At 51.4% G+C, this 26,184-nt stretch overlaps 1 protein-coding gene across 5 annotated transcripts in view; it reads left to right on the top strand.

Annotated features, from left to right (window-relative positions):
- Positions 1–26,184, top strand: part of GNG7 (G protein subunit gamma 7) — a 267,648-nt gene that overhangs the window by 147,609 nt on the left and 93,855 nt on the right. Inside the window, exons 3-4 of one of the 5 annotated variants that reach the window (XR_012945978.1) lie at positions 8,806–8,905; positions 10,728–10,990. The exons of 1 other annotated variant lie outside the window; for it this stretch is intronic. The gene's annotated coding sequence lies outside the window, so the exon portion shown is untranslated. Of the gene's footprint in view, positions 1–8,805; positions 8,906–10,727; positions 10,991–26,184 lie in introns of those variants that run through there. 3 more of the 5 variants (XR_012945977.1, XM_032966122.2, XM_076071873.1) reach the window with 3 other exon arrangements.

Genomic DNA, 26,184 nt, shown 5'->3' on the forward strand with positions numbered 1-26,184 from the left:
AGAGCGCCCTTAACCAGGGTATGAACGGTGTATGCTTGCTAATTTGGCAAAGAACCCACTGACTTTTTTTTGTTAATATTTGACAATAAAAGCTAAATTTACATCCCTGTGTCGATCCACTACTGGATGAAGGCCCTCCTCCCCCACGTTGCGTCGGTCATTCGGGTTGCTTAACCATACTTGGCCGGCATGCGCAGTGCGGGTCGGTGCGAATGACTGAGGGCGACCCAGAGCCGGCTCTCGTGATTTTATGACCGCCGGTGTGTTGGCCGCGGCTGGGAATCGAACTCGGAACGCCGGGTTCGTAACGAAGCGCGCCCAACCGTCGCACCACCAGCTTCCTAGAGAGCATCCGTTGCCACTCCACCGATGTCATCTTGACATGCAAAGCGTGCTGAAATTCCCACCACGTTTTGCATCTTAATTTTTCGTTTGAAGACGGCTTTCTTTGCGCGTGCATTACAATAGGGGGGTTTGTTCGCGGCCGAACGTCAGTGGGGATGAATAAGAACCGGGCCTTGCTTAAAATAAACAGGGCGAACTCTGGACCTGTTTCAGCTTCATGAGCTGTAATGAGCAGGGTGTGGCCAATCTCGAGCAGTGTGCACCGAAAGAATAGCGCCCGTATGTGTTGAGCAGCTGCTGAATAGGCTGGAAACTCACGACCTCCAATCCAGCTTTTAAGATAAATAAAAACATAATTCTTTCCAGCGACGTCCCCCCGCCCCCGAAGTGAGTAATCTAATTCCGCGGCAAAGAGACTGCAGCGCGCTAATCCTTCACAGCGAAGCACGCGTCTTAAACTGACCTCGGGTAATAATGTGGCGCTAATGATGTCCAGACAGAGCCCTCGGTGGGCAATGCCATGCCTCTTCATTTACACGGCATCAGCCCCTGCCCCCCCCTCCTCCTCCTCTCCCAGAGCCAGAGGAGATTCATGGGTTTTTTTTGTTGTTACAAAGCCGCTCACAAACTTCTGCTCGGGTTAAAATGGTGTTTTAGTCAGCCGGTGCGGCGGTAATATTGGGCACGCCGCCAATATGCTGTGTTCACGCTAATGAACGCTCCGCTGGAATGCGGTTCGCGGCTTTCGCAGAACCGGTAACCGATTCTGGAATGTGGTTACGGGTTCGCCGATTGTCGCTTGGCAGCACTTGTTCGCACTGAGCCAAGCGAAAGGGGGAAAACAAAATCAACATCGCAAGCTTAGGACGAAGGAGTGTGGAAATCTCTGGGGAAGCACCATTATAATGTTTCTGACAATTCAGTAACCTAATTAAACCCCGTAACTTATGTAAGAGTCCCCCACCCCCCCCCCAAATAAAAATGTGCGTTCGTTCATAGTAATTTGTCAATTTATTTTGCATGCTGCCTGAATGATAACTCTTCTAATAAAGTTATTAGGCGCAACACAATAATTTAATTTGGATTCATTCGGCGTCTAAATAGAACCATATCTCAAGACGCCGGCTGCAAGAATCGGCTGTGGTCAACGCCGATGAGGGATGGACCGGAGCAAAAAAGAAGTGCGGCACAGGGATTGTAACCGAGACGTGGACAAACGGCCTGAGAATTGACGGAATGATTGCTCGATCAGTACAAGATGTCCCGTCTTAAACGCGGGACCTAGTTTTTTTCTCGCAGGAGACGCGAAACAGATTGTGCTCTTCGATTATAATTATGCCTAAGCCTTTAAAAAAAGAACCACGTGGCACTGCAAGAGAGGACAAAACTGCTCTGTTTAACAGCCGCGCTCTGGATTTTTTTTTCAGAGTGGGTTACGGTAAGGAGGGTAGTTACAAAATCCAGGCCAGTGGACATCTGCGGAAGTTCCTTTAAAGAGATGACACGGGCTGGAGCGTTGGGTGCACTGCTGCGAGCGCGTGTCTCGGTGTGTGTGCGTATGGCGCGCATGTGCACAACAATGCACAACAAAGGACAGCGGCAGTGCATCGGTTAATGCACTGCGCTGACCGAGTTCGATTCCTGCTCACGGCCAACATCGATGTCGAATATTTGTACCGGTCCTGGGCCTCCCCTACGTAGATGCATCCTCAAATTAGTTCCTGGTTCCATGTGTAAACATCACTGGGGAGACAAAGGTGGTTCTGGTCACAACACGCCACGGGCCTGCATAGGTGCTCTCTAACAACCCCCGCCCCAACAGCCTGTGTGCTCTTTCGTGCACGTGCGGAGGGGGAGTGGTGGCACAGCGGGTTGGCACGCTCCGGTCTGAAACCCGTCGACGTGAGTTTGGTTCTCGGCCAACGGCTAACATCAGTGGCGAGCGATAGCTGACCTGAACCGCTCCCGGTCCTCCAGCTTCAGGTGCGTCAACCTGCGACCGGTCCGCTGCCGCAGCAGACACGAGAATGTTTTTTTTTTTTAGAACTTCTATTTTTTTTATTATTTAAAACATTTATTGAGGCAACACGCGGGCCCGTTACATCACGTTGTGCCGCGTGTCCATGAGAATAAAAAATATATATATTCGGTCGACGGATTAGGGCTCGTAAAATGTATTTCATGATGCAGGAGGGAAATAAATTGTCAGAAACATTCAAACGGCCTTTTGGAAAACTGTTCTCTGGAGAGGAAAAAAAATACAAAATCAATCTGTCTCATGGAAAGTAACAAAAAGACGTTCGCGACGGGGGAATGAATTCTACCGTTTCCCGTAACGAGTGTTTTTTTTCTTTCGTCAAAGTGGAAATAACGATCTGAGAAGAAGGAAAAACACAAGAAAAAATCCCAGATCTAAGAAAACTTGACAACAGTCATCGCCGAACCTCGCCGTGTAGGGTCACGGGGGAAAAAAAAACATGTGCAGGTGTGTCGGCGAGACGTCTCGCCTGCACGTTTCTTTTGTTTTACCCTCCTTGCAGTGTCGCCGTTGATTATTTCTGCGCTGCGTTGAACTGGGACCCACGTCTGATGGAGGGGGGGGGGGCCTTGCCTGCAGACCGCTGGCGGTTCACCAGCGCTGGGGTCAAGCAAGCCGCACTGCTTGCTGATGAGACACTGAATGTCGAACCCGGTCCAGAGTTGTGCTCACGTTGACCCAATTCCGCTGAAATGATGCACTTGCAGAAGGCCGTGGTGGCTGATGGATGTGTAAAGATAACTTTCTTTTCCTTCGTATTTTTTTTTATCAAAGGAGGGAGGAAGATGTGAAGGAGGGGGGGGGGGCGTTACGCGCGGGTGTTTCGTTTGCAGGGTGCAAGGTCGGATGCGATTTCAGTCGGGGGGGGGGGGGGGGAGGGCTTTCTTCAGAGGGCGATGCTTGTCCGTGTGTGGACACCATTGAACTACTCGCAGGAGGAATTGGGCAAATGGGCGAATGCAGGGACCCTCCTGAAGAGGAGTCTCCAGGCTCGGGCACGTCGTTGGGCGGCTGCGATGGGAACCTGGCGATGTGGGTGTCGTGGTGATGGGAGGGTGGGCGGTGGGAGGTTTGGTAATGTGAACCAGAAAATCTCGATCGCTGCGACTCTTGAGGCGACATAAAAGAAGGGCGGTACCGTTGGGGTGGAGTTGACGGCACAGGAAGGGATGGAGGGGGGGGATGGAGAGTGGGGGCAGGGGGATGGAGGATGGGGGTGGTGGAGAAGGGCGGTGGCTGGGATCGAGTCTGGTGATGCGGTCGGTGTTGGCACGAGTCAGATGTTCGAGACAACATGGTGACACACACACACGGGGACAGATTGTAAGCATAAGCGGCCACACAGACATGCACGCGTCCACTCTCGCGTGCACCTACATGTTCACATGTGCACCTAGAAACAAAGACAAAGATCCCCCGTATAGCCTTGACAGACTGTAGGAGCAAGTACTGTTAGCGAGCACCTATGAAGGTCGGCACTGCACACGGTGGGGGGGTTGGTGGCCAGCACCACACCCGGCCGCCTTTGTCTCCCCAGTGGCGACGTTTACACGGGGGGAATCGAACTCGGGTTGCCGGGTTTGTAGCGCAGCGCATTAAACACTGCGCCACCGCTGCTCACTCCACACACATGCACGCTTGCTCTCATGATCACGCACCTGCAAAGACACAGAGACAAAGATCCGATCCCCCCCCCCCCCCCCGTATTGCCTTCGCAGACTGTTTGGGCAAGTGCTGTTATCGAGCATGCATGCGCGCACACACACGCACACACGCTCGCTCTCACACTCGCACGCACGCAGCCAAAAATGTTTTCTAGGCCACGTGGGGCTAATGGGGATTACGGGATTACACCCCCTGCACACACCGGCATGGTCTGCGAGAGACGTAATCGTCCCGCAGCGCGCGAGCGTCCAAGAAACTCTCGCAGCCGCCGCCGCCGCCGCTGCCGCCGCTGCTTTTGTGAGGAGGAATGGAAAGAGAAAAACCTCCGCACAACGAAACGCTCTCGCGAGTGCTCACACTCACTCGCGAGTGCTCACACACTCACTCGCGAGTGCTCACACACTCACTCGCGTGCTCACACACTCACTCGCGAGTGCTCACACACTCACTCGCGTGCGCCACGCATCATGTGGGCGCGCACGCACAGTCGCCCCCCTGTTGCACGTAGCGGTCCGCCAGCGCCGCGTTTTTTTATTGCAAGGGTCACAATGATACCCATTGTTAGCGTCGTCTCTCTCCCCCCCCCCCCCCCCCCGGCGATCAGGGAGGAATTAAAATAATAAATTCACGGCTCGGCCAAAAGCGCCTCGGCTATATTTAAAGCGAGAGCGGGGTTTTTGTGCGTCGTAGCGCTGGTGGTTTTGGTGAAAGCGGTCCGCTGTTTGTTGTTGAGGCTGCAGTCTGTCTGCTGTTGCTGTTGCGACGCAGACCACATTTGCCACCTTGTCGGGAGTCTGTGTTTGTGTTGGCGTGGGGGCCGTTCAGGGTTTCCATGCGGAGAGAGAGAGAGGGGGGGGGAGTGACGCAGGAATATTTTCGACTGCGCAGGTTTTCACGCTTGTGCTCCGTCTTCCCCGGGGCTTAACGATGCCGGCCGGCCGGCCTGCATCAACCACTACCAGCAGCAGCTGTCGGCAATGCTGTACTACAATCACAGCTCCCGGCCGGCACATGAAGCGAAAACGTCAGACATCGTGCCAGACAGCACGCCGCAGTAACTCGCTTGCTCCCCAGGCGCGTGCAGCCTGCAGTGGCGCGTGCCACTTGATCGCGCGTGTCACTCCATCGCACACGCCACTCCGTGGTGCGTGCCTACGCTCCTTAAACGTTGTGCCCTGCCGGCAAAGTTATGGGCCAGAAAAAGTTTTGTTTTTCCCAAAGCCATGGAGCCAGGAATTTTGCTCTCCTTACCGAGAGAAGATTTTCGAAGACGTGTGGAGAGGGAGAGAGATGCACGCTTGTAATTGGAAAGAGGAACACGTGGATTAGAGAGCATTACGCTGAGAAATGACATCGTTCTGACCGTGGAGGAAAGCAATTGGACTTGGGCAAGACACGTAGCTGGGGGGAATGTTGCAAGAATGGAGCACGATGGCTCCTGCACACCGTGCCCTCGTTCTGTCTCGTCCGGACAAAGGGGGTGGATCTCGACAGCGTCTGTATCGTGGGTTCGTCAGATCTGTCGTGACACCGTCCCTGACTTTGCAGGATGGGAGGCCTCCTGCACCGCGGTGGAACGTGGCAGTCCACTCTGGGTGGCGCAACGTGACTTGATGTCAACGACGATGATGGTGACGATGACGGTGATGACGGTGATGATGATGATGACGGTGATGACGATGATGATGGCCACCACCAGCAGGGTTTTAACGACACATTTATTTATGCGATCTAACCCAAAAACCTCTTGTGGATAATGATGATTATGATGACGGTGACAGTGACAGCCGTTGGTCGACAATAGCAACGGAGTGACGTGCAGTCCCTACTTAAAACGGGTGCAGTGAAACACGCGGGAGAGGTTCACGCTTGGAAATACGCCGAGAGACGGAACGTGTAGAGCACGTGGATGAGAGAATGAACGCAAACCGAGAGTACGCTGTCGCGAATTTGAAGAAAAGCGGTCCGCAGCTTGAGAAGGGGGAGGGGTGGTCGAGGCTTACGACAGAGTTGGAGCCAAAGGCAGGGAGTGCGCCCAACCTCGGTGGACGCGCCAGGGCGAATCGTTGCCGACGGCTCACGACCGGGGGACGTGGGAGCGGCTGGGAGCTGTAGTTTCACGTGGAGCAATTCGCTACCCTGAGATTCGTTGAGTTGTCACAAACGGGCTGATGATCATCACCATCGTCATTAATATTATTATCACCATCATCGCCATGTTCTGCAGACTATCAGGCGCACCTTTTTCAAACAACATTTTTGGCCTCCACCTAATAACCCAGTAGCTTGTGTGTGCGCGTGCGAGCGTGCGAGACCAGATTCGCGCAACTTTATTTGACACCGTGCGGCGGAAGTTAGGGGCGCATCTTACTTCCTAAGATCCAGGCGATTTGAGTCGTAAGCCTTCCGTACATTGGTACTGCAGTCGTGAGCCTACTTTGGTTGCCAAAAGTAGTTTTCTCCAACGTTTGATGGCCGCTTTTTAACTGCTTGATTAACGTTTTTAGTTTTGTGAGCTTCTTTAATGAGCCCAGCGGCAGCCGCCCCACCCGGGCATAGCCTGTACCGATCACCAGGACGCGACCGGCGTTATCCGGTCATCCCATGGTGTTGCCGCCTAAAATCGGCATGGCCAGAGTTTTTGACCCGATGACGACCGCCGCGCGCGGCAGCTTGGCGGTGATGTCACGCAGACCACACGGAGGCCCCACACGGAGGCCCCACACGGAGGCCCCACACGGAGGCCCCACACGGAGGCCCCACACGGAGGCCCCACACGGAGGCCCCACACGGAGGCCCCACACGGAGGCCCCACACGGAGGCCCCACACGGAGGCCCCACACGGAGGCCCCACACGGAGGCCCCACACGGAGGCCCCACACGGAGGCCCCACACGGAGGCCCGACGCGGCGGTCGCACGAGCGCGGCCCCTCTTTTTTGCCGTCGACAAACTCGGAAAACCGCAATCTTCATTGACGCTGGAGGAATCCGACGTTGCTTCGTGAAGTTATTTTTTTTGGCTCGCAAATCGCCCCCTGTGGCGCGCGTCCTCCAATTCGGTCGCTCGCAGTGCGTTTCACGAGAGACGCCGGGGGGCGTCGATGGCGCCGCCGCGGGGGGGGGGGGGGAGGGGGGGCGTTCAGGTTCCTGGCGGCGAGAGCGCCCGACCGGCGTTCCGAAGCACCGTGTGAACGCTGCGAGCGAACTAGGCCATGATGCGCCGCCGCCGTCGCGGACCCAATTTCGCATTACAGCATCGGCGGGTGCCGAGTCAGCCGCGTGTGACCCGACACCCCGTGACCCACTTGGCAGCGGAGCGGCAAGGCCTGTTATGAAATGCGCTATTAAACAATTACGGTGGCGGCGACGGTGGCGGTGGCCACCGCAGCGACGCCGGCGGCGGTGGTGATGTTGGTGACATTTGCTACTGCTGCTGCTTTCGATGGTCTCGATGATGATGGTTGTGGCCCCTGGTTTGGTCGGGGCAATCATGGTTGCGATGATAAGAATGATGACCGTGGTGGGTTGTGGCAGTGATGATGATCATCGTCATCATCTACACGATTCATAATTCTTGATAATTATGAGGAGGACGATGTTGTTTGAAAGCATTTGGTGATGATGGTGGGTGGCAATGTTAGCAGTGCATGGGACGCGTTTATGACTGGTGGTGGATGATGCTGATGACGACTACAATATTAATCCTTCCTACACTACGATTGTTCTTGGTTTGGTTATTTACGATTGTCATGATGCTGCTGCTGTTGGCCGGTGATGACGACAACGATCATTTATATTGTGCTGCGATGCAGCAGCTTGCATGCACGTACCCCTTGCAGCCCGCCCGCCCGCCCGTCCTGAAAACCGGCGTCGTTCTACCCACGACGTGACCTACAAACGCCCTTTTGCACGCTCGCGCGTGACGTAACGCGGCGCCAGCGTCACTTTGCGACGTTGTGACAGCGCCCGCGAAAAATATATACATGCCAACGCAGCGCGCAGGTCCCGTGCAAATTGTCAACTCCTCTGGGCACGTTGGCAATATCCTGTCCTTCGCATGCAAATAAATATTTACGTTTCATTTTTTGTGGGTGGGGTGTTTTTTTTTTGGCTCCAAACCCTAAACCCCAGTATGCAAATTCTGTGCAAGAATGAGGATATTGAGCAATGTAGTTTCACGCTGGGGTGAAGTGGTGAGCGCACGGCGCTGTGTACCCGGTGACCCGTTGTTCGATTTCCGGCCACGGCCAACGTGAGCGGCATGTGATGTCGATATCAGAACCCACGATCTAACCCAAAAACCTCTTATGGATGATGATAATGATGACGATGGTGATGATGACGGTGACGGTGATAGCCGTTGGTCGACAATAGCAACGGAGTGACGTGCAGTCCCTACTGTAAAAAGCGCAGTGAAACGCGCTGACCGGCGCGGTGAAGTACGGTCAAACATCCCCGACGCGGTGTGGGGGGAGGGCTTCATCCAGCAGTGGATCGATAAGGGGTTCAAATTCTTTCGTTGCCTTACGATGCATTGTGACATGCCAAAAAATAAGAGCACTGGAACACCTGAGAATCTTTGTTCCCAATTGCTCTTCCAACCAAACGTGATTCTAATGGTGCTGTTGTCGAGTGTCGCGTGTCACGAGAATCCATTAGAAAAATAATCTTCCAAGTAAGCCGGGCATCCCCCACCCCCTATTCCGTGTTCGTCAACATCTATAATTAATTCCCAGAATTTCGTTGTTTTCCCCCAGAAGCCCCGGACTCGAACCCAGCAGCTCAGCGGTGCCGACTCAGCATTCTCTGACCCCACCCCCTCCACCGAGCCCGCCCTTCCGGTGCGAAGCCAAAACGGTGAGTGTTTGAGTCGCGTCGCAACTGTGCCCGCTAAGGTCTTGGCAATTCCATTTCCTCTCCAATCTCTACCCCTCCACCTCTCCCCACCAGCCCCCCTCCATCTCCCATCCTTATTTGTTTTCGCTCTCACTTTCCCCACGTGCCTGCTCTTCATGTCGTTTATGGGAAATGTGTTGTGCAAAGGCTCTTTCTCAGAACGCGAAGCCCTCTGCTGCACAAAAAATTCCACTGACCTGTTGCACAGAGCACACAGTCACTGGGGTTTTGTGTGTGTGTGCGCTTTATACACATGTATAAAGCCGCGTAAGGAAATGGTAGGAATTGAGGGAGCAGCGGGTTAGCACACCGCAGTCCTTAACCCCCAGGAGCTGAGTTCAATTCGCGGAAACAGATAAGCTTTAAATCTAGAATGAAACGGATAACATCGGTGGCGAGCGATATCCGAGCTGGTGCTCACCCAAAGGTGGCGAGGTGGGGGTGACGGGGAGGGGGCGACCTTTCACAAACCCGCACTGACCATCCCTCGTGTTGACACAGCATGCTGAGGCCTTAATAGGCCTTAATCCAGCCGTAGAGGAATGAAGTCTTGTAAATCACGTTTTATTCATCGTTAGGTTAAGGGAAAGGGTCACGTAAACTGTTTTTATTCCAATGTCAACAAAAGTGAAACATTTACAAAAAATTAAATTCCACACTTGAAAATGAAAGGCGGCCCCTGGACCTGCCAGCCAAGCAGACACTGGCTCTACCCCAGCCCGTGAATGAATGGATCTGTGGATGGATGGAAGATTGAATATATGAATGCATGTATGGATGCATTTGACGATTGAAGGGATGGATGGATTTGGTGAATGTGTGAATGAATTAATGAATGGGTGTTATTGAGGATGGGTGACGAATCAATGTAAGGGATCAATTATTCAATGAATGGATAGATAGATGTATGGATTAACGATAAAAACGAACGCACGCACGCACACACGGATGTCCATGGACGAGAGCCGGGGGCGGAATGTTGTGCACCGCGTGTCCCGAGTTACCAGCACGGACAATTCGGTCCGAAGAAACACGCCGAGCGTTGCCGCGTTAAACATTTCACCGGGGGAGAGCAGCTTTGCCAACAGCGCCAACCGCACGGTCCGCGTTGTGCGAGTTTAGGTTTTTTTCGGTTTAATGAGGTTGTTGGTGTACGTTCCGTACGTGTGGGTTTTAAAAGAAACATCTCTTAAATTCCTCTCCGCCAGAAAAATTCCTGGCTCCGCATCCCCGTTTGCACACCAATGGGCTGGCTCAAGACCAACCCCTCTTTTACAAGAGGGTCCTGCCTCATTGGTATTGTTAATGAGATGTTTGGCTTCGTTGTTCGAGGACACCGGAGGGCCCGCACGAAAACCTGCGGGGTATTTTGATGGGGTAACACTCTGCGCAGATTCATTAGAGAATCCGTTTGCCAGCCGTATTGGGAATCGTGTTGGCCACCTCGCAACCCATGCTGTATAACGCCAGCATCCTCAGGCAGTCTCACAAGCAAGTACTGACCTGGCTAAATCCTGCTTAGCTTCTGAAATCTGGCAAGGAATATGGTTATCAGTGGCAGTTAGTGGTGGTGATAATGATGGTAACGGTGGTCATGGTCGCATTGGTGGTGATGGTAGCTCTGGTAGTAGTGGCAGTGATAGTGACGATGATGGAGATGGTAGTGGTGAATGCGGTAGTGGTGGTGTTGATGGTGGTGGTGGCAGTAGTGATGGTAGTTATGATTGCATTGGTGGTAATGATGTTAATGAGGATGATGATGGTGTTAATTATGCCGATTCAGGATGATGGTGGTGGAATTTCGGGTGATGTCGCCCAGTAATGGCTGTAGTCGATGTGCAGAGCGATGGGTGGGTGGAGGTGACTGCCGGTAACGGTGGTGACATTTGTGACGGTGTGGATGGCGGCGATGATGGCGACAATCACTCCGGCTACGACGATGGCAGCAACGGCGCTCCGCCGGTCGTATCGCGAAGCAGCGGCATCAATCACAGCTTCCGTCAGCACATTTTAAATAAATAAAAAGGTCACCCGCATGTTGCCGAAGAGCAAGTGTCCTCATCTGCTGTTTAACCACTCAACGCACTCGTCTGCATGGATGACCACATGTCTAGGCCGCTCTGCGGGAAGTACGGGCGGTGAGGAGCCGTGGGGGGCAGGGGGGGGGGGTCTGTTTGGAATAGGTCGTGCACGATTGGCGGTAGCTGTCGAGTGTGCAGGCAGTGTGACGGCACCGTGGGGCCCGTGGCGCGGGAGGGGGGCCCAGGCGCAGGACTACAAAGAGGAAGGGAAATGTGACAGGGAAAGGCCTTTTTGGGGGAGGGGGGAGGCGGTGGGGGCAAGATTTGCGTCGCCACTGCTGGTGGTGGCATTGATGGTGATGTGGGTGGTATTGACTGTGGCCAATGGCGGAGCCACGATTTTCAGGTAGGGGGGCAACCCCTCCAGCAATGAAAAATGATAGAGGAGTTGTTAGTAAGTAAGGAGTTGTTAGTAAGTAAGGAGTTGTTAGTAAGTAAGGAGTTGTTAGTAAGTAAGGACTTGTTAGTAAGTAAGGAGTTGTTTGTAAGTCAGGACTTGTCCCTTGCTTTTTATTCGACGCTTGTGCGGCGATGGCACAGCCATCGATCAAGGGTCGAATTAGAACCGCGTTGTGTGATCGGCATCGCGCTCGCTGAAGGTGAATGCCTTCAGGGAAGTCGTGGACTGGATACGCAACTGCGCACAATTCTGAGTCACTTCTAACTGCTTTGCCGTTACTTATTGCCAATTATGGACTCAGACCATTGTCCTATCATCTCATAGAGTCCCTGGCACGTAACAATATGCTACACAGTGGCAGTGGGGGTTGCAACATGCCGATTTATTACTAATAAATATTAATGATCCGATCGAAATTAGGGATTTTGATCGGATCATTGGGGGGGGGGCACGTGCCACCCCCCCCCCCCCCCCCCCCCCCACTGGCTCCGCCAGTGACTGTGGCCATTGCGATGGTGTTTGATAGCGGGGTGGGGGGGGGGGGCCCTGTGTGTGTGTGGAGGGTGAATACGATATAAGTCGAGAGTGAACATTTTTTCCAGGTGGCTACTCTGAGCCAGTGGTGGAAATTCCATATTACTGTGGAGGGGGAGAATGTATTTTTCATTTATCCACAGGACAGTCGCTGCTGTTGTTGACTTCTCCACAAAACGGTACCTATTTTACCAACCACCATGGCGACAATGAGCTGAGTCTCATGCCCCTAACAGGGAGTTCAACTCTCAACCTTCCGAATTGGGCGCCGCACTCTCTAGCGCCGAGTCAACCCGGCCACCGTGGTGATGGCGGTGATGGCGGATGCGATGGTAAACTAAACAACGTTTTGTTTGTGTAACGACGCCGACACACGTTGCTACTCGGAGCCTTTCATTGGACACGGCACCAACACTCGGCCCGGGCTTCTTTCTCGCTGCGTGAAGCTCGGTCCTCTCCCCAAATGTCCCCCCTCCTCCCCTTGTGCTGCCCCCTTTTACACCGCTTCGAGCCTCCTCTCCCGAAGCTTCGCTCGCACCCAACTCCTCTCGGCCAATCCTCGTCCTCCTCCACCAATGGTTGTCAACCGTCGCCCCCCTCCCCCCTTCTCGTCAACCATCGCTCCCCCGCCTTCTTACATTTAAATATCCCCTCCGATCCTTTTAAACCTTCGCCTCCTGGCCAATCACCCTGGAGGCCTCTCTGCAGAAATAGGAGGACTTGGCCTACTTGCTGACTGTCCGTCTGCCCCTACGCCTGCCTCAGGTGAGTGGTCTGTTGCCCACTGAGCTCTCAAACTCTTTTTTCAGAAGCGACCTGGCCATATTAGCTCAATGAAGTGGCGGCTTATCGTCATCGTGTGGAAATTTATAGCAGCGGGGAAATACTCTGAACGCGTTGTTGATGTTTAAATGCGGATGAGAAAAATTGGAGGACATCGGAGAAAAATCTACACGACCATGGGGAGCAAGAGAGAGAGAGAGAACATGCAAACTCCAAATATACAGCAGGTGTCAGGGTAGGGATCGAGCCCACAACATCCTGCATATCAGGCGAGGTAGTTAACATCTCGCTCCCACGGAGGCGGTGATGTCAGCGATAGGGGATATGGGGGGGGGATAAACAGCCCAGCAGCAGTATTGTTCCGTGGTTATTTTCAGGACACGAGTCATCTCACAAATTCAAGTGCCACAAAATTGTGACCGCGCCAAGGCCAGATGCTCAGGCAGAGGGTGGGGGGGGGTAGCAGTGGGGAATTGCTATGAAATGACTCCTTGAATAAAATACAATTTACTCTTCATCCCGACAGTGCAGTTCGCATTTAAGATGCGTATAATTGTGATAGCAGCAACAGCAGCAGTGAAAACATCATCAGCAAGAATCTGCAGCAGCAGCCGCGATAGCAATATAACCATCATCAACATCGTCATCATTCACAGCTGTAGCTGCGATAGCAGTAATCATCAGCGGCAGTATCATCATCATCAGCAGTAGCAGCAGTATCATCATCAGCAGAATTGAATGATTATGATCTGCAGCAAAAGCAATACCATCAGCAGCAGCAGCTATTGAATCATTATGATGAGCAGCATCATAAGCTATTGAATCATGATGTGCAGCATCCGTAAAATAAAGAGTTTTATTAGTAGTAGCATAATCATCAGCGGCAGCTATTGAATCATTATGTGCAGCAGCATCAAAAGCATTAGATTAATAAGTAGCAGCATTAGCAGCATTAGGATCTGCAGAAAAGGCAATAGCATCATCACCATGAACATCGGCAGCAGCAACAACAGCAACACAGGGAATAATTATCATCACGAGCGTTAGCAGCAGTAGCATCGGCAGCAACAGTAGCAGCATTGCCGTACTTTTTCACACTTGGGTGTCACGTGACAGACACTCTGCTGTAACTTTATCACCATCGTGCGCTTGCAGCGGTACGCCTCCGGGGAGGCTAGGGTTGGTGGATCACGTAGAGATTTGAACCTTATGGCTGGACCCCCGGGGTCCCAAAAGCCCTCGGCTCTCGCATGAACTGCGTTGCGACGTCATTTTATGTCTGTTGAAGGTGAACAACACGGCAAGATATTCCTCTAGACGAGCTCTACACGATGCGCTAATCAAAGTTTAAAAGTTTTGTTTCTTCTGCGCATTCGTCCTCGCTGCGCTTGGACACGACACGGCAACAGAATGATCCGCGCCAGGTGGGTCACGGCGTTTATGTGCGCGGTGGGACGGAGTCGCCAAAAATAAATTAGTTACGATTTTGACTTCCGTTTATTCGGGACCACGGGGTCCCACCATAAGGTTAATTTGTGAACACCCCCCCCACCACCAACAACCGCCATTCGCCAGGCTATGTGCACGTTAAGGCCACGTGAAGTGTCGAACGCCCGCTGGCAGGAGGTCAAGGGGCAGATCCAGGTACCATGGGTCGACTGACTGAGACGACTGGCCGATGCACCACCACCTGTGCCCCCCTCTGCCACCGCCCCCACAACCTCCTGGTCTGTCTGCATCGCGGTGATAAATCGATGCACACCGTACCTACAGCAAACTAGCCAGCCACGGTCACCCCCCCCCCCCGACTCCGCCTCCGCTCTACCCATGCTTCACCTGTCTTAACCCAGCCTGTCACCCCCACCAACTAAGCAGTGGTCACACTTCACTCCCACCGCCGCCGCCGCCACCACCACCACCACCCCACTGGTTATCCTCATTCTTGGTACAGAGCCAATAAAGCCGTGTGCTCTTGCATAATAATGCTACCCGGTTGCCAGAAAAGAAATCCTCGGAAGTTCCGCAGAAAGCAGCCGCGAACGCTGCTCGCCCCCCTCCTCTGTAGCGGCGCCGCACGTGTTGCTTCGGCGATGGAAGAAGAAGCGGCGTTTGTGAACCACCGCGGTGCCCCGTAAGGTGTCGTCAGGCATCGCCGCGTCTGTTTTACTTCACTGCAGATTTTTCAGCTGCGGTGCATTTGTTGAGTGGGTTTTACAATTGGTGGGGGGGGGGGGGGGGTGTGCGGTGGTGTGGGACGCCTCGATCCAGCAGTGGATAGGTCATGGCTGCTGCTGCTGACGGTGATGCACAGCAAAGGGTCGTCGTAGCGGCAGCGTCAATCCGCGTCGCGTTGTCAAGAGGGAACGCGGGAAGATCGAGGGATGGCGTCCAGGAGAGAACAAATTGCCCGTGCCGCTGATGACGTGGGACATTTGAACGTGACGAACAGTGGGGAGAGGGGGGGGGGCACAGCCGACGTTATCGTTTCCCCGGGGGGCCGCAGGGCAATGAAAGTTGACGTCGTAAACAGAAACGGCATGCGAACGACCGTGAAGTCTCTGCAAATGTTCGGTGCTTTTTGTTGCTGCTGTTGTTGCAAATTCACAACGGACACTTTGCTACGGAAAAAAAGACATCGTGCACGTGACTTCACGAACCGCTTGAAACATCAGCTGTAGCTGCCAGCAGCAGTAGCCGCTGCTATTAGCAGCTATCATCATCCATCATCAGCAGCAGCAGCAGCAACTACTGCTGCTGCATATTATCAGCAACCACATTATCAGCTGCAGCAGCGGAAACTTTGTCCTCAGGATTCGCTGCGGCTGCATAATCAGCCGCAGCGAATGCAGCACCGGCAGTAGCATCATCATCATCATTCTCATAATCCGCATCGGTTGTATCTGCAGAACTGCGTCATCGTCATCTTTTTCATCATCAGCTGTAGCCAACTGCGTCGTCATTATCTGGTGCAAGTAGCAGGACCAGCAAAAGCAGTCGCATTGTCATGACCCGCTGCATCATTATCAACAGCAGCAGCAGCCGCTGCTGCGTAATCATCATCAGCATCATCATCAGCAGCAGCAGCAGTAAAAGTAGCAGCGGTGAATGTTGGGAGGGGTTGTGGGGGGCTGCGGGGCGGGCGGGCTTTGCTGATTTGAGCTTCCGTAGATTTCGATGTCGTGCCCTTTGGTCACGTGGCCCTGCCCTTGTTTACGAGAGGGGGAGGAGGGGGGGGGTCAGTACATCGTGTCCTCAGCTCAGAGAGTAGCACGCGCCTGCACACACACACCACCACACACACACGCAACACACACACACACTACCACACACACACGCCACACACACACACGCTTATAGACACAAACCCCCACTTGCAGACTCGCACTTGCAGTGTCGCACTTGCAGACTCGCACTTGCAGACTCGCACATGCAGACTGACACTGACAGACTGACACTGACAGATTGACACTGAGAGACACACTCATCTGCACACTGACGTTCGTCAATGTGGCACGCTGCACTGGAGGGCAAGGAGGACCAGCCCGCCACACGAGGACTGTCGCTCCTAATTAGTCGCGATCATTAACGCAGCCCCACACGCCTCGCACGCATTGCACTTGAGCAGTCATTAATTTTAGATGTGTTTTTTTGGCCTCGTAGAAATTGCACAACTGAACACCCCCCCACCCCCACCCCGTTGTAGGCGTGGCAGTTTGCTTAGGGTCGTTATTGAGGAGCGTTCATTTACAGATGCAAGAATTAATCTTGCATCTTTAAATGCATTGCATATTGCATGCAGGGCATATCATTGTGCATGCATATGGTAGCATGCATGTAAAAATCATCGTGGTATCACATGGGTTCCTCGCCTCGTGATTAATCATTCGGGTAATCGATTGTTGCATTCAAAATGCATGCGATTGATAATGAGAGCACGATTCGGTTTTTTGGAACGTCATCCACATAACGACTTTTTACTCACGGATGATCGATGAATCGATTAAAATTGACGATTGCACTTGGGGTACGTATGTGCGGTATATAATCGCAACAGTAGATTATGTCATCCTGTATAACTCTGCATTTATTTTAGAATAGGGATTTTGCTAAGCATTTTGCAGGAACTGCGAACACAAAGTCGGTTCTTTAACGATTCATTAACGGACTACGCCACTGCACCAATGCCCACAGAAGTGTTAATCGAATCGCGAACCATTGCAGTCGCCGAATCGGCCACTGTCAAACCGTCCGTGTCACATATCACTTTTCGCACGTGCGCTCTGGAACAGACTGTATGTTTGCCATCGAGGTATAAATAAGCCCAGTCCCTGGCCTCCCTCGCTCCATGCCCTCTCGTGATGTTTCCCCCATAACACGGATACCTCTCCCACGAGATGAACCGACACCACCGCTATCATCATCATCCTCGCAGCTCTCTTTCCATGGCTTTGGGAGTTTTGCCACACAGCAAGCCAATGCACGGGACACGCGTGATTGAATTGCAAAAACAAAATAGCGTGTTACGAATATTTGTTGTTTGCCTGTCCTGCCAGAGGCGTTCCAAGTGACCCTTCCCGACCATCAAGGCAGGGGACACGTGATTTCATTGCATAATTATTGATGTTATTTTTAAAAAATCTCTTCACTCGATGCACGCACGCACCATGAGCAGTATCAATCGATGTTATTAATCGTGTGTGGTTGTGAGTCTTTGGTGATTTCCCCCCCCCCCCAAGATTCGCTTCTATTCAGCTACGGCCACCCTTGCAGAATGATGATTAAATACACAAAAAATAGACCAGACTGCTGCGTGTTTCACTTCTCAAGCCGTTCTCGACCACGTTGTTGTTAAGTATGATTTACACTGCCACATACCTACACAGCTGTTGCTGCTGCAGCATCGGCTATTACTGGTGCTATTGCTGCTGTCACGAGGCATTTGCACGTGGATCTATTAATCATATTTAGTGCACATGTACTCCCCATCTTACTTCTCGCATGCACTGTTACTAGTGTGGAGGTGGGTGGTGGGGGGGGTGTTTGATCATACTTCACCGCGCTGGTCAGGGCAGGTTGGTGGAGTTTATGTCGTTGCGTGTGATTGGTTCATGTGACAACCCTGTACCCACGTGCCTCTTGCGAATGAGACTCATCGTGGTCGCTTGAGTTTTGTCACTTGGCTAAACAAAGTCCAGTACTGTGATCTTGACTTTCTATTCACTGTGATGTAAACAAATTAAATATACGTGATTATTTTGTTTTCTAATTTGTTACATCTTAATGGTTGCGGCTGTGTTCTCTTTATTATCCATAAATGTGACTTTAGCATCTCCTTTGCGTGAGGCTTAGATTAATTGATTTCCTACGTGGGCTTTCACGACCAATAAATACGATTCGTGATAAGTTTTCGGTGGGTGAGATCACCTCTGACCCCTGAGCCACTTAGCCACCTCCTAAACTGATTTTTTTTAAATTTACGATTCATACTTGTGGTTTTGTTTTGGGTGACACCGTGTAAATATCGCATCAACGAGAGCTACACGCCCTCTGCCACCCAGCCACAGAGCCAGTCAAATCAAGTTGACACGTCATGGGCAAACATGGGCAAAACACAGCCAGCCAATGTGTTTAGTTTCTTAAGCAAAATTGGATGAATGTTGGAAAGCAGGCAACGCTTGTTTTTGACAATTTTACAATCGTTCGATGCCAACGTGTAAATAATAAAGTGTTAAATTAATCCCCAATACACACACACACTTTGACCCGAATGCAAAGTTCTGGCTGTCAGTAAACAGACTGAGCCAAACAAGTGAAGTAATGGTCTCTCTAGAAAAACAACCCCCAGGTGATTAACCCGTTCACTGTCTGCTCAGTTGCGATCTCACTTTGCAAGCTGGGCATCTCTGCCTTCACCGGTTTATCCCTAATTGTTTGCCATTGGTCTTAATTATTACGGAGTACGGAGCTTTTATCACGTTTAAATCGTATTGCCTTCAGGCACTCTGGTACTTTGTTCATGAACTTTAAACGACATGTCGATTATCTAACATATTGCTAAGTGTTTGGCATTCGTGTAATTGTTATTGTGTGTTAAAGCGCTCTGAGATACCTACAGAGTCGACGTGAAAGCGTGGTGTATAAAAAATATGTGTTCTGAAGAAGGGCCATTGCCCAAAACGTTGCCCTTTTTATATATTTCCCGTATATATTTTGACGTTAAAGCTGTGTTGTTGACGCATCTCAACATGCTGGACAGAAACAGTGGGCATTTTTACGTTGATACAAACAGGCAGCCAGTCAGTCGTTAGCAGCAGAGGAAACAAATCAAGGTACCGAGTCTGAACTTGAACCAGGGGCAAGGAAGTCGAAAACACAGGCGGCTGGGGGGGGGGGGACTTGGTGGTAGGGGTTGTGTGTGTGGGGGGGGCGGCAGTGGAGAATTAGCGAACTCATCTTGGCGTCGGATGCTTGGGTGATACTCCAAGCTCCGTGAGGTTTTTGTGAAACGACATTCTCTATAAAGTGATGGGGCTGGGGGAAAAAGGTCGGATTGCACCAAGTTGTATTTTTTTTAATTGAAAATGTCACGAGAATGCCCACTGGTGGGTTTCCCTTCGGCGGCTCGGGAAATTACTCGGCTTATTCGTATGAAATATTTACACTGCATTCACTTCCTCGTAATTGCATTCTTTTGTAAAACGAAAAAAAACCCCCACTGACTTGGAAACACATTTTTCGTGGACTTGAGTTCCATAAAATGATGTCGTTGCGCTCACCTCCAATCCAGCACTTTTAAAGCAAGGTGGTTGGTGGTTCACGAAGAGATTTTTAAAACTCCCAAAATCCCACGGGTCTTCCAGGCGACCAAAACATTGCAGTAAGAGCAAGTGGGACGGTGAACCTCTCCGTGTGACCGAACTTCGTGTGTTCCCCTCTTACGCACGCAGGGCTTCCTTTCGGCTCTCCAGACTTGGCCAAATGTCGGAACGTAGCCCGACCCTCCTGAATACGAGGCCTCAGATTCGGTGAACCCTTTCATAAATAAATAAAAATTGTGCATGTGATATTTTTTTTTATCCGACTTAGCCATTTGCCCAAACCGTTTTTGTGTCGAATGCTCGCAAGAAACATAATAATCGTAAAACTATGGACAGAGCAGTGATATATTTCGTTATGACAGGTACACAGCAAGACGTGGGATTAGAAATAAGGATTTGGGATAGAGGAGGCAGCAATGAGGTTAACATGACCAAAAAGATTGCATTGACGTATGTCAAAGCTTGACTTAATGTGTTGAGTATTTCTTCTCTCTCTCTCTCTCTGCCTGGTTTGCATCAGTGACGCCGATTAATTTTCAAGTGTTTATCCTATACATTTATCAAGATCAACCAAAAATATTGTGACAGGCGTAAAAAATTTGGGGTAATTTGAATACATCATTCTGTTGTGAGAGTTACCGAAAGATGCCTAACTTTCAACAATTTTGCAAACCTCTGTTCATTAACTAATGGTAATCGATCACTTAGTATGCACATTCCCAGCCTGCGATGTCCGGTGACTGCCAAAGGTCTTGGGCTGTGATCGTCCTTGGCTGCTTAGCTCAATGGGCATTGCAAGCTGAAATTATAAAGTCTGAGTCTTGTAACGACGCATAGATGTGTCCATCAGAATCGATTATCACTCTCGCGATACGTGCACCGAATCAGAATCTTCATTTAACAGATTGAGAATCTTTATGTATCCCAGAGAAATCCGATGACGGTCCAGTAGGGGCGGGTCAGAATGTTACAACAAGAAACAATATTAAAAAAAACACAAGCGAATCACGTGGGAGGTTGCCAAAGGTTGACTGACGGCTGTGTCAAATGTAGGGAAGATCATTTGAGAATGATTCTTCTCTCTTAAGGGCTTTCTGGGTGGCTCCGAGGTCAAGAGACGTTGAGGCAGCACGACTGAACTCCTGGGTTTGAATCCGGGTTTCATCCGCCCACGGGTAGACCGGGTTCTAAAGCGTATCAAGTTGATAGTCTCAACTCGGTCACCAATGGCTGCAGCAACAGCAACAAAACACTTCACATTTAATTATGTGTGTGTTTTTTTACTTCGTCTGGCACAACTTATAGCTCTGAGAACTACACACAGCGGTTTGACTGCTCCGTGACAAATGCATCAGGGCATTCGAGGAAAAAAAGAAGGTGCAGCGCACTCTGTTGTGTGGCTAAAAATGGATCACGTGAAATGTTTTTTTTTGCTGTTGTATTTCAATTTTGAAGAAATCCTTGGAGACAACGTCTCGTTTGCAAGTGTGGGCAGGGGCGTCACTTGTCGCACGTGTAGCAAACACGTTAATGGCGCCTATAAAACTTTTACGGTCAACACGATGAGCGTCACACCCAGTAATATGTGCAAATGGATACTTAAATAATTACATGACACCGCCCGGATCGTACTGAATGTACTGCAGCTGTAACAGTTGCAAATGGCATGCAGAAATTACTCTTGGAAGCAGTTCAAGTTTGAAGTTGGTTTTAGTTTAACCAGGTGTGAGAACTCAACGGACCAGTAGTGAGTCTCCTTTGCAAGTGTGACCTGGGTCACGAACAATCACTAAAGCAAAGACGAATCAAATCAAGTACAGCGATGAAGCAAAGAGAAATCGAAGCAACAAAAACAACTGCGTCGCGTGAGAAATCTGAAAAAAAGTCTTTCCGTGATGCCCTCCTTACGTTGTCACGCACGGGGTTATGCACAGGTCACTGCAGGAGCTCCGAATTTGAACTTTGGTCACGTGTCATGATGACGCTGCTTTGCGCAATAAAAAATGTAGGTAAAAAAATTGTTTTTAAATGCACACTTTTATTTGCACTCAAAAGTCGAAAACCTTATTGTTTTGGCCCCAGAATGTATCACATTTGATGTGTTTAAGAAAAGTTAGTGGCTTGTATAAAGTAAATTTAAAATATAGAAAGCAAGCCACCCACTTTTTTTCAGTACACCGAATTGGAAGTTGGGTCAACATATCAACATGACGCTGCGGGTGCAATAAAAAAAACGCAAAGTGTGTAACATTTTTCATCTAAATACAGTTCTCGAAAACATTACGCACACGTTCTTTGCGAATTAATTTTCGTAGCCGCCTCCCGTGACAGCTTGACGAGCATCTGCCGTAGTCGCGTGTCTGTATCCACGCGAGAAGCGTAATTAACGTGGCAGTGGAATACTTTACAAATGACGCGAGCCCCCCTCATTATAAGCTGTAATCACATGCCCGACGCTACGCTTCGTGCAGAAATAAAAATGGAAACAAACTTCTCCGGACGAGCTGATGACATCACCTGCCAAAGTTGGATTCACGCCTCCGATCATTAAAGTTTGACGTCGATTTTGTTTCACCGGGTTGAGAACTCGATATACCGGTGTGTCATTTGCAAGCGTGACCCTGGGTCACCAACACTGACAAAATCAAAACACGTCAAATAAAGCAGAGCGATTGAAACAAATGGAAATCGGAAGAAATATCTGAACGGGTCCTGGGCCCTTACCCGGTGTGGACTCCGCTTTAAACGAGTACCCGGCGCGGCGTGTATGTATCAGCACACGGTAAGACAAAGGCGGACGGGCATGGTGTTGACACCCCCCCCCACTCCCTTTGTGTTTCGTGCTGGCCTTAATAGGTGGCTCGCGAACAGCACTTGCGCCAACAATTCGTTGAAAGGCTACGCTGGGGTGTTTTTTGTTGTACATGTGGCCCACGTGAGGGATTAGCACGGCGTTTAGTTCGTCTTGTTTGCATCATTTCGTAGGTGACGGCTGGCGCCGTGTGAGCGTCCCAACACGTGTATTGTTTTTCGCGCAGTGTGATGTTTTTAGTAGTTTAGCAAACGCAGAAGTTCCCATGGCTTCGTTCCCTAAATCCAACTCGGTTCAATTCCAAGGGCCACCCACCTCGCCAATGGGAAACCGGCTTCCAAAACCCTGGGCTGGGCCTCCCATCGGTCAACTCGGCTTTAAATGAGCATCTGTTGCAGGAGTAGCATTGTCTGCAGCCGTAAGAAGCGTAACAAGGGAGACAAAGGTGGAGTTGACCCACAACCCATAAATATTGAACTTGAATTCTGACTCTCCCCTACGTCGACTCAAACTGAATCAAATACTCGGCGATCGCCTGCCGGTAAGCATTGGCCACCCCATGTGACCTCAAAGTGCACCAAGCCTGGCACGTGGCACAAGCCCTGCGATGACTTTTCCGCCACTTTGTTGTTTTTCAACATGGGTTTGATCCGTACTCATGGATAACAGCGGTAAATTTTACCTGAGCTCGCCCCATCCAACCCCCTCTTGCCCCAAGGTCATCTCATAAATGAACGACCAGCGGTTGCAGTTTGTAAACAGCAGCAATCAGGAGACAAAGGCAGCCGGGCGTGGTTGCTGTTCACACCACCCCCCCCCCTGTCTCCACCCCACGTGCGTGGCTCCGACGTTAACAGGCGCTCGTCCAGAGCAATTGGCACGGGAGCACATGGCAGGATTGAGCCTGCCCCGTATGTGACCTGGTGGCGGGGTCTATAACACGTCACTCGCTCGCCCCCCCCACACACACTCCCGTTGATCACTCGCTCAACCAACCCAACCACTGCACTTAGCTCAACCAACCACTACGTAAAGAGTCCGCATCCTAACTTAGTCAATACCTGGCTCACTTTACTCAACCATTTGCTCACTCAGTCACTCGGACACTTACGTACTCAACCACTCGCAAAATCAATCAATAATAGTGATGAGTGTAATAGTGGTGACTTAGTGGTGATTGTATATTTGTTTGCGTTTCTCCCTTGTGATGGGACTTGGTAGGATGAACGTTGAGATTTATAAGGGGCACGGGGTGACCAATACGGTCTGAATTTGCCTGTAATAACGTAGGGAACGTGATAAAGGGTTGACGGGTTACGGGTTAATGTCACGGCGTGCTAACCGCTGCGCCACCGCTCGATCCCATGCCCCCCCCCCACCCCTAGCTGGTTCACTCATTCCTTTGGCGGTGCTCAACGTCGCCTTGTGCAATTAAGCAATTATGGGGGGGTAATTGGCTCTGTACATACGTGCCCCTACACGTCCTGGGTGTTGTCAGGGTGCGTGTTTGTGTGAGGCTGTGCTGTGCGTGTGTAGGGGGTGGGGGGGGGTTAAACTCCTGTGCTATAACTCCCCAGCGACCAACACCCGGTGGCGATAATGTGAACCGGCCCTGGGCCTCCCCTAGGTCGTCTCAGCCTCAAATGAGTACCTGGTGCGGTGTGTAGTAAACATCGCCACTGGGGGAGACAAAGGCGGCCGGGCGTGGTGCTGGCCACCAACCCCCTCGTGTGCCGTGGCGGCCTTCATAGGTGCTCGCTAACAGTGTTGGCCCCAAACAGCCTCTTAAGCTTATACGGGGCGGGGGGGTCTTTGTATTGTGTGCCTTTGTGTTAAGGGTAACGAGTGATATCTAAAGTGGGTTGTGGGCCTCCCTTGGGTTGACTCAGCCAGAAATGGGTTCAGCACTGGGGAGACGAAGGCGATTTTTGCGCGTTGCCGGCATTCATCGGCGTTAGCCCCATGGGTCTGCGTCGACGATCTAGGGGGGGGGGTTTGTTTTGTTGTATATGCATGCCAGTAAAGGTGTGGTAATTAAACACTGTTTTGCAAAAAAAACACTTGCACTCAACTGTGGGCCCATTGCCCTCGGACACAACCATCGATTATATTAATAACGCAGAGACCGGCAGGCCCAAACTCAGCCCTCCCTTCTCGCCTGGTAGCTTGGCTCAGGCAGCCCAGGACTGGATCTAGGCAACGGAGAGGTGCCGACTAGGCCTGAGTATAAATACCAATTTAAAGAGAGACAAAACAAAACATGCAGGGATTTTTTTTATTACGGAAAAAAAACACACTCACAAAGCGGAGTTAGTTATACGCCTTGCTGAAGACAATTGTTTATAAATATGTAACTTTGATGCACCAGTGAGGGCTATATACACAGACGGCGGCGACTGGTTTCGGACGAGCAACTTTTTGTTGCACGAAATTCAATTGAGACTTTTCAGCTTGAGTATTCTCACTTCTCTGCTGCAAATAAACTATATATATTTTTTATATTTTACCGGATAAAGCCCCACTGAGCAATGTAACTTTTTTTATAAGCGACCTGGCTATCACTAATGATAGCCCAATAAAGTGGCTTATCGTCGTGTTGAAATCGATTAGCAGCCAAATCCTCTGAACGCGTGGTGTTGATTCTAAACGTGGAAGGAAAACGCGGAGGATCTGGAGACAAATCCACGCGACCACGGCGCGAGAGAGAGACACGCAGACTCCAAATATACAGCAGCAGGCGTCAGGATCGGGACCGAACCCCACGACCTCTACACCAGGCGAGGTAGTTAACATCTCCTATCCACCGTGATGATGATGCGAGAGAGAGACACGCAAACTCCAAATATACAGCAGCAGCAGGCGTCAGGGTCGGGACCGAACCCCACGACCTTCTGTAGACCCGGCGAGGTAGTTAACATCTCCTAGCCACCGTGATGATGATGAGAGAGAGAGACGAGCAAACTCCAAATATACAGCAGCAGGCGTCAGGGTCGGGACCGAACCCCACGACCTTCTGTATACCAGGCGAGGTAGTTAACATCTCCTAGCCACTGTGGCGCCCCCAAATGGTTTTGACACGCACTGTGTAGCTGTACGGTATGCAAGAGTGTTTTTTGTTGTTGTTTAAAAGTTCCCATTCGCAACCCGACTTCTGGAAATCTGTGGTTGGGGTTGGGGAGGTGGGAGGAAAGCGGTGACTCGCGCTCGAAGGGAGTTCCCACGAACACGAGAGCGAGCCGCGCGGTGTTTTCCCTTCCCCTGACCGGTCCCCCTGACCGGTCCCACCCAGTGGCCCCACCGGCCTCGTCTGTTCTGTCCTCCGTGAGCAACCACACCCAGCCGCCCTGGCCTCACCCGGCCAAGAGTTCCCATGCCCCCCACCCCTCACCCCCTTCCTCCCACAGCCCCCCACCCCCACAGTATCCCCATCCCACCACCATCCACGCAACTCCCTCCACTTCCCAACACAACTCTTATGACCAGCCACGGCTGACCCCCCACCACCCCCCCCCCCCGGTCGCCCCCACCAGTCTGTGCCTCTCTCCCTGTCTCTCCCGTCACTTTCCCACCATCATTTCTCGTTTCTAACATTTCTCCCACCACCACCACCACCACACCCCCTCGCGGGCCGCCGTCTCGCCATGTCCAGTCGCTTGCCGTCTCACCGCGTGCACGCCAGACGTGTTCGCGTTTTTTCGCATGCGGGTGATGTCATCGCCATCACGATCATCGCAATCAGCAGCAGCAGCAGTTGCTGCTGCATCGTTAGGAGCATCACGACCGTGATCATTATCGGCAGCGGCGGCACGATC

The sequence above is a fragment of the Petromyzon marinus genome, chromosome 35, assembly GCF_048934315.1.
Source record: "Petromyzon marinus isolate PM22_M1 ecotype Great Lakes invasive population chromosome 35, UKy_Petmar_22M1.pri1.0, whole genome shotgun sequence".
Classification (NCBI taxonomy): domain Eukaryota; kingdom Metazoa; phylum Chordata; class Hyperoartia; order Petromyzontiformes; family Petromyzontidae; genus Petromyzon; species Petromyzon marinus.